Below are 9947 nucleotides of genomic sequence, written 5' to 3' on the forward strand. Positions count from 1 at the left end.
GTTGTTTATTGATTTTGATTGTTATGGTCTCTGAGTCAACAGAATAAAGGACGAGGCTTACTAACTTAAACATTTCATAGCACTTGTTCAGAAATGCTTCTAACTGCTATCAGATTAGCCAGATACATATTTAAAACACTATTTATATTGTGCATGTATTTTATTACTATATTTATCATAAAGTCCAAATACCTCAGCTTGTTCTTAAGAGACACTTTAAAAATGTCTTTATAAACAATCAGCTTCTGGCAAGAATGCAACCACTATTACATGTTTACTGTAACCAAGGAAATTAGTGAGGAAACAGGTTTATTCATTTGCTGATTTTTTTTTTTTTTACGCTAGCTAATATACTGCCTTCCTATATTTGCAACACTTCTAATATTTCACAACATTCAGGGTTTCTTGGGATCCTCTATTTTGCGTTATCTTGTATTTATGCAGATATACTGTAGTCATTTAGTTTATAATCTCCTTCCTTGAAGCTTCATAACATTTAGTGCATCCTAGCAGTAGACTGCATTTTAGTGTTAAAATCCATCTCTCCTTTGCCCGGTATCTTTGAGATGGAAGAGATTTTATAAATGTTAATATATTTCAGCACTTCTATAACAAAATAAGTCCTTTAAAAATTAGGCTTGCACTATGTTGTAGGCCATCTATTTACTTTATTTGCAATTATGCTGTAGGCAAGCACTTTCCTCTCAGCTTGTTCCAGTCCTGGGCTCTGGGTTATGGGGTGGAATGTTACAGGTACTTTCAGAGCTGATTCATTTTTTCCATTCATCTGTTAGCTAGCACTGGCAAATTTAAAAGCCTTGGAAAAGCTTTTGAAAGAGTCTGAGAGTGTGGGTTATATAAAAGACTGGGCAGAGTAAGAGGGAGTGATGTTAGATTACATAAGCTTTGCACTAGAGCTGTGGGAAGGCATAATCAAGAAATACTGCTCAATGTCTGGTGTCTTCAGATACTATATGTCACTGTGGGCTGCCAAAATACTGGCCTTAACTTCTGGATACATTTTTCTAGAGAGCTGTTCAAGTGTTCTAAGTAAACTTAAAATGATAATTTGCTTGTACTTTCATAGGCACTGAGGAAAGTGTCCTTGTAATTAACAAGCACAAAGAAATTCTAAGACAACTCAGGAGTAGCATAATATCTACCAACTGAAATTCTTCAAATCTTGAGTTCTTAAACATTCAGAAGAAAATTGTCTGTGTTCTTTCCAGGTAACTGGGAGTTTGCCTTTCTCTAAAATTTTCATCTCTAAACGGAAAAGAGCAACTGTCAGGAAGAAAATGTACAACGAAAACTCAGAGATCATGTAGAGGTCTTTGATAAGCTGATAAAGGTTGCATGTGGAGCAGCACAATCAGGGTATGGGAATACTAATGAGAACCAGCTACATTGCTCCTTACACCTCCTCTGAAATACTTTTCACTCCAGCAAGGTCATGTTACCGGCATGTCTACCTATGTAAGTTTTGTGTCTCGTTCTAAACTCAAGGCTTGTTTTGAAAGGTTTGACTTGCGTTATGTGAAGGCCTGCGCTGGTTTGTATGCGCTGATGTTCTGTGGTTCCTACGATAGACAAACCTCCAGGAGAAGGTCAGTCTGAATGAGGTGAAACAGGCTGCATTACTGACTGTGTCTGATAAGAAGACTCTGGTAGAAGGAAAGGAGGGGGAAAAAAGGGAATGGAAGACAGATGATGATGAATTAGGAGGGCAGCAAATAATTGCAGGCAGCTGGCCAGGAGAGCAATGGCATGCAGTAATTTCAGTACTGGCTCCATCCTCAGCACAGCAATATATAAAATAATTTGAGTACAGTGATCAACAGTGATCTTACTGGTTTTCTCATTGTTTGGAAGTTATTTGCTTGAATTTAATGGACATTAAAGAATACGTGCACATATGTAGATAGTTGGAAGGTCTTAGTGTAGAACATAAGAGTGCAGATGTGTGTTTCCAAGTGGCATGAAAGACAGTTTGTCTGGTATTTGGTGGCTAATTCTGTTTATGGCAGATGCACTGTGGGGAAATAACACGTTTTTGTGAGAGTATCTGATGATAACTGCAGTAAGAGATGTTAGACTGCACAAACTAATTGGTATAGCAAAACTTATTCAAAGAAGCATTTCAAAATAGCTAGTATGCTTGGGCTGGTTTAATTATTTCCATGCCTACAGTTATAACCTTGACTCTAGGTGGCAATACACATACACAGTAAACTACAGTGATCTGGAAAGTGTTTTGGGTATGCTTTTATTCTGAACTGCTACTGAACATTTGAGCAGTGACATCATGAATGCTAATCATTTGCTTACCACGATGTATAAATAAAGGCACATCAACGTGTTCCTGACTATAAGGCGACACAAGGTCTTCAGCATAATTAGAGTAGAAACGTTTTGCCAAGAGTTTTTGGTTCATCTCCTCCCCCCCCCCCCCCCCAATAACTGTTAATTTAAACACATGGGAATTTGTTGTCACTACTTCTTAGCACTGTTTCCATTAGTTAAAACTGGAAAGCAAGCTTTATCTGATTGCATGTTGGATGGAAACCTCAGTCTGGAGCTGAAGGCTGCTTGAAACGCATTTGTTAGACATGGGGAAGAGAAAGGTAAGTATGCTAATTCATAAGAAACTAAGTCATGGAGCAGTGTTTAAATGTTGGCATGTAGGTAACAGTATGTTGGAAATGCATGAGGAAATACCAAAGGGTTTTTCCAGTAGTCATATTAAAAGGTTGTTTATTTAAAATCCTGATTTAAAACTTTTCATATTTTAGAGATTTTGAATTTGGTACAGCAAACAATACATTTTAATTAGTGGCATTTCATTTGTAAGCACACTCATTAGTAAGTATGTTTTAAATGCTCTTGGTCAGAAATACAGCACCCTACCACTGAACCAGTCATGACTTTTTTAGTCACTTCTAAGGACTTAAAAGCCATTGTTCTTTCTTCTCTTAAAGCCATATGGATCATACTTTTGTATGGATCATACTTTTGTCACTACTGAAGAATGAAATAGTTTCCTTGTTACTGGTATGTTACCATTCTCCGGGGAAAAGTTGTGAAAGGAGGAAAAGTCATTATTTTCCTTTTTAAGAATAGTTGTGATAGATGGCAATGTTCCAGATTTTGTTTTGTCTTATTTTATAGTAGTAAGTTTATGAGAGGAGGGATATGGATTGGCTAAACAATGCATTTTTCATGTTTCTTATATGAATGTGAGGGGTTTATGTTCAGGTTGGAATATGATGAAATAAGTGTCTTACAAAATACAAGACTGAGAAACAGAAGTAAATAAAAATAGTATTGTACTATCTTCAGTGAAGTGTGAAAGTTTTCTTCATGCAGAGATATGAATGGAAAAGAACAACTTTACTCACTGTTCTTTTGCACAGATGAATTTTGTAATCTACTTCATTCATTTGTGCAGTGCACAGTGCTCTAATTAAAGAGGAGCACAATAATTTATTCCACAGAATCTACTCTTGAGTATCAAACGTGCTCTCTGAAGCCTGATGCCAACTAAAAAAAAAAAAAAAGAAAAAAAAAAAAGGATATTTCAGTGCTTCAATTTGTAGAATATGAAATACATGTTTAAATTTTCTTTTACTTTCTGGCATTTTAAAACAACCAATTTTCCTTTGAACTGCATAAAAAACATGTAAGAAATAATTTGGCAGTAAACTACCAAAATCCTGTGTTTTCAAGATTGTCAGTTGTAAACTGCAATGTTTCTTGATCAGACGATCATAAAATGTTGCACCTGTTCCCCTTAATAGTTACTGTTTTTTCTGCTTTTACCTTTTAGGAGTTAGAGAAAGCTTCTGTTCTGAAAACAGAAAAGCACACTTTAGAAAAACATCTATATTTCCCAATGTATAATGTGCAACTATAGAGACAAAAAAGACAGAGGAGGAAATAAATTACAGCTCCTCTCTGATGGAATAAAAGCCTTGATATAATACTGAAGCATAGCTCTGAAACAGAGGGCAGGAATGAGAGGGAAAGGAATGGCTAACAAGCAAAATTGTTTACACCTTGGACATTAGTAGTAATATCAATTCTGGAGTGTAAATATAAAAATGTCGTGATTTCTATGACACAGCAGGCTTCTGTGCATTGTTTCTCTTATAGTCCATACACACAATGTGCATACATACAATGGCCAAAGCACTTTAAAGAAAACTTTGTCAGCAATGTCCCTTTGCATAAAACAAATAGGTACTGAGTGTGCCTACTTGTTTTTGTGCAAGCAAATAGCAGAAAAGGCTCTCTACCACTTCTCTGAGCTGTGAGACGGAGTCTCATACCCACATTTAAATGCTTTCTCCCATTTTCTGTTGTGCAGCTTAGCTGTGAATATCCTGGATTTGTCAGCGCTAACTACTCCGCTCTCAAATCTTTTTCAGATTTCTGTTTTATCTTTGGTTGTTTGGTCTTGAATCATTCTGAGGCCAGAATTGCTAATTTTTAAAGACCGGTCCTTTCAGTTCAACAATCAAAACAGTCTTACTCAAATTTCTGAGACCACATTGCCTGGTGATCTTTATTGTCTGTCATTAACTTGAAGGGCATTACCAGATTCTCCTTTTTAGTAAGGAAAATTAGAAACACTTTAAACCTTTAAAGTTTAAAAGATGTAATTTCAGGACAGCTCACAGGAGTGAGCAGTAACTTAGCATTTACGAAAGCTGGCATTATTTTTTTTATTATCTGAAGTAGTCAAGGAAACAACAGTATTTTTAATGTGTCTTAAGAAAATGAGGGCTTATCTGATCACATAATATGTTTTTAAAAAAATCAGTCACACCACTTTGTTGATGCAGCCAAACTCATTTCCTCTCCTAGGCTGATCTGCTTTTCCAAGTATATGGTTATTTATATATATTTACAATAAATATGAAAATGCATAAGGTGTTTTCATATGAGGGAAGCACTTCAGAGGGTGGTTTCAGTTGCAAATACTGAATTCTATGGCTTTTAAAGCTACTTTCAGAAGCAGAATATGACAATTAGCCAACGCTTTGGTATAAAAATAATGTAAATGCAAATTGTTTCAGAAACCGATGGCTGGCACATAGAAGAAATCCAAAATAGACTTACTAATTTGCTGAATACATGATAGCTTAAATTTACTCTGCTGTCATAGAAATGTAGGTACCTGAAAGTGAAACTGTTAAGCAACCAGCAACAGAGAAGTTAGTCAGTATGAACACCGATGATATGCTGTATTTCTGTGATACAGTGTGTAGCAGCTTCTCAAAACAGTGTGGAAGTGATAATGATTATATCAGAGCCCTGCCTACCTGATACAAACGTCTCAATGTTTTTACGTGGGGCTTCTGCTGACCGTTTTGCTGCATGCTGCTTTCAGTGGAGAGGGCTGTAAGCGATGATCTGCAGACCAGATCCAGCTCAAAGGATGGCTCCGTATGGTTGCTAGCCTCTCACGCCATGGCCTTGCCACCTGTCTGTGACACGGGGACCCATTGCCCAATAAATACAATCGCTAGGACATTGCATCTGAAAAGAAATAGAGTGCCTGTGAAACCCAACAGCCAAGTGGTTTGGATTTGCCTGTGGAGCAGTTGTCAATTGTACCTTGAAGGCACAGTGTCACATGCACTGTGGAAGTGTGACCAGCTCTTGAAAGACTTGCCTGGGACAATACTCTTCTTTGCAAATCAGCCCCATTGTTGCACTGGTGTGGCTTTAATTTCTGCACAGACTGTTCCACTTTGACAGCATGCGTCTTGGGTATCTCTAGTTTTTCCTCTTGCCTCCAGCCATGGGTCAGTAAAGGACAGAGTTCTTTCTTTGTGAAGTGGTTGTTGGTTGCTCCCTGTCCATTATGTGCTGTTTAACCCTTTTAAAATAAAGAGGTCATGAAGAGGTCGTGTAGACAAGGTTGTTCTTTTATTTTATTTTATTCTTTTAATTTTCCTAGTCTGAAGCAGGAAGTTTTTTTGTTTTGTTTTGTTTTTCCCCTTTCCTCCAAAGTTTGAAGTATTTGCTTTGGTACATCTTTGAGTGCCAACACCAACACAAACCTCCATCCTGTCAACTATTTTCCTTAAAGGCTGTGTGAGGTAGATTTACTGTGAAAAAGACAGGAAAGGAGATTTTGAAAGTTGTTTTAAGATGAGGGTTTCAAAAATCCTGGGGTCACATCTGAAGAAACTCTCACAGAAGAATCCTTACACCTGATATTTGGCACAGGCCAGGAAGCTGACAAGTCAGAATTCCCATATATTAGAAATCCTCTGAAAGGTGAAAAGTTTGAAAAATCTGTTAACTAAGCTGACGATACAAGGAATGATGAAGCAAATTGAAGAGAGGCAGTGTTCCCTATGACTGCTCTACAAAACATTATTCTTAGAATCAGACATTGTGTTAAGGCTCAAGAAAGGCTCCTCAGAAACTTAGAAAAATTTTAAGGGGTTACTGTTTAGCTAAACAAAATCACCACATGAATCATCTAATGCTGAACTAAGAACATAAGCTGAAGTGGTTATGCTTGGGACATTGCATCTTCCTCGGGCTTGAGAGAGCGTTGTGGAGGGATCAATGGGAAGGGATTATTTTCAAGAGATGGAGACTACTACATATTAAAGCTGCAGAACATACTCCTACATGGAGACCTCTTGGGCCTTCTTCAGTCATTTTCCTAACCCTGTTCAGAAAACCGAATAACAGAGACCAACAACACGATCTGAAATGTTATTTCTCAATTCCAGACAGTGTCATCATGCCTTAGGGAGCAGTATGCTGGTTTCTCTGAGGCTATCACTAGAAACACAGAAACTATAACAAGAAACTAAACCATACCATCACATTTTGTTCTTCCTTGCATCTGTGCTGACTTCAAAGGTATTTACAGAATTTGCTTTGGGAGAACTGGTGATTGGATAATTTATGAGTGTGACCATCAAACTGACAAAACCCACCACACTACATTCCTGCCTACTTGCAGACTCCAATAAGAACTTTTTTAAAGTGTTTTTTTTCCCTCATAGAATAAATTCTGCAGACAATCCTATTGACTTTGAATAACTCTTCATTCAAATACAGTGATGCCTGAACTATTGTGAAAGAGTCTGAGCTGTGTTTAGATATCAGTAAACAGTTGTTGCAACAACTGAATGATCTGACTGAGAAAACACCATAAACTCCAACACTACATGACATGCTGGCTGTTTATGTTTCAACACTCAAGACTGTCATCTTTCTTCCCTCCTGTTGAAGAACATGTGTCATGCATGTGAACTAATGGCTGGTTGATACTTATATACCTGCCTGAGTCGTGTCATCCTTAAGTTGAATGAAAAAGCAGTTTATTATTAATGAGGGAAACCATGTTCCCCTTCCTGGAAAAGCTTTTGTTGTCAGATCAGTTTCTGTAGATGGAGATCCAGTAACAAGTGATGTTCCTCAGGGGTCCATACTGGGAGTTTCTCGGGGTCCATACTGGGACCAGTACTGTTTAATATTCTTATTAATGACATAGACAGTGGGATTGAGTGCACCCTCAGGAACTTTGCAGGTGACACCAAGCTGAGCAGTGTAGCTGATACAACAGAGGGAAGGGATGCCATCCAAAGGGACCTGGACAAGCTTGATAGGTGGTCCCATGTCCCGTTATGAAGTCCAACAAGACCAAGTGCAAGGTCCTGCAGATGGGTCGAGATAATCCCAAACATCAGTACGAACAATGTGATAAATGGATGTAGAGCAGCCCTGCAGAGAAGCAATTGGGGCTATTGGTGAATGAAAATTCAGATATGGCCAGCAATGTGTGCACGCAGCCCTGACAGCCAACCGTATCCTGGGCTGCACCAAAAGAAGTGTGGCCAGCAGGTCAAGGGAGGTGATTGTTCCCCTTTGCTGTGCTCTTGTGAGACCCCACCTGGAGTGCTGCTTTCAGCTCTAAGGCACACATCACAAGAAGGACATGGACCTGTTAGAAGAAGTCTAGAGGAGGGCCATGAGGATGATCAGAGGGCTGAAGCAGTTCTCCTGTGAAGACAGGCTGAAGGAACTGGGATTGGTTAGCCTTTAAAGAGAAGGCTTTGGGGAGACCTTATAGCAGTCTTCCACTACTTAAAAAGGGCTTATAAGAAAGATGGAGGGAGACTTTTTACAAGCTCATGTAGTGATAGGACAAGGGGTAATGGTTTTGAACTGAAAGAGGAAGATTTTAGATATAAGGAAGATGTTATTTACTCAGTGGGTGGTGAGGCACTGGAACAGGTTGCCCAGAGAAGCTGTGGATGCCCCATCCCTGGAGGCGTTCAAGGCCAGGCTGGATGGGGCTTTGGGCAACCTGGTCTGGTGGGAGGTGTCCCTGCCCATGGCAGGGGGGTTGGAACTGGATGATCCAAAAAGGTGCCTACAAAGCTAAACCGTTCTGTGATTCTAATACTAGTATGCAGTGGCAGCGTCAGAGCAGAGTTACTACAATCAGACCTGGAATCATAGTTGCATATTCACATACTCCGAAATAAGCAATAAATCATGACTTGAGATCACCCCAGAAGGTTGCCTATACACCCTATGAATTACAGGGGAAGACCAAGGCAGATTATTCTGTTCTGTTGTCATCCAGAATCTCCATTGTTAATAAATAAATAAATAAATAAATAAATAAAATGTTAAGTTCTGTGTGCTATAAAGAAAAGTAGCCCTGTCTCTGCTGCATTGCTGCTACACAGTGTGATAAAGCAGCAGCGCAAACAGTCATCATCTGATAAATGTGTGCTCTCTGCATCTGCTGCCAGCCTTACTGTTGGGCTAACTTATGAGATTTCTTTAGTTATGTTGGAAAATAAAAGTAAATAAGCCAATTGGCAGGCTGATTTGTTGATGAGGATATGAGGGTACAGGGTAAGAAATCTACTAGCAGTCTTGAGCAGTTCCATTTCTTGCTCCTCTCTTCACCGCTTCATGAGTTCTTGAAGATCTGCTAGCATGCCAAGGAAAAGGTAAAAAGTTGAAAAAAATTGTAGGTGTTCTTATGAAACTTGATGTCTTCAGTGTGTGTTTGGAGATGATGAAACAATGAAACTGGGAGTTCCCTGGAGAAGATTTGTGCATAGATGTAGATAAGTTGTAGATAAGTGCATAAGATGTAGATCAGTTTTGTCTTTTTCATTCTAAAATCTGGACATTCCTTCAGAAGATCGTGCCTGATTAAAACTGGTTGATGGAAAAACATTTTAATATACCTGCTGGATAGGAGGTATGATCTAACAGAACGCAATGAATAGAACGGACAGTTGGGTGATATCACTTTACAGGCACCCCAAGGAACGAAAAGAAACAAAGCCACCCATGTTTTGGTGAAAGTTTCTATCAAGTGCATTATCTTCGTTTAAGATCTGTTTTCGGTAGAAGATTCTTGGACTTTGAACAAAATGGAAGGTACTGCCTGAATTATTGCAGGCATACTTTGACATGTGTGCATTTCAATTGCTTAGGACATGAAAAGTAGGAGGTGCCAGCTGTTGGGCATCCAGAACTGAGCTGGCTTCACTGCTGCTGAAGTAACAGTCTATACACTGGGAATACAGATTTTATGAAAAAAGAAGCATAAAGGATGGACAAGCAAGATATCTCTGATCTTAAGGTAAGTCTGTAGAAATAGAACTGATAGTCTATGGTAGGACTGCAGGAGAAAATACACCAGCAATTCTGCTTTCTAGAGATAACACGATAAAGAGTCCATGATAGTTCTGTAGACTTTGACCTCTTAAAATGTCTGTTATAAAACACACCACGAACATTTTCATATCTGTGAAGTACTAGGGAATTTGCAGTGTGAGACTTGGTTTGCAAGGCTTTGTAGAACAGATCTTTAGGTCTTTGTATTAGATTACAAATGCTAAGTCTTGATTCTAGGGAAGACAGAATTTCTTGTGTCTGAATTTGCA

This window comes from Cygnus olor, chromosome Z, assembly GCF_009769625.2.
Source record: "Cygnus olor isolate bCygOlo1 chromosome Z, bCygOlo1.pri.v2, whole genome shotgun sequence".
Classification (NCBI taxonomy): Eukaryota; Metazoa; Chordata; class Aves; order Anseriformes; family Anatidae; genus Cygnus; species Cygnus olor.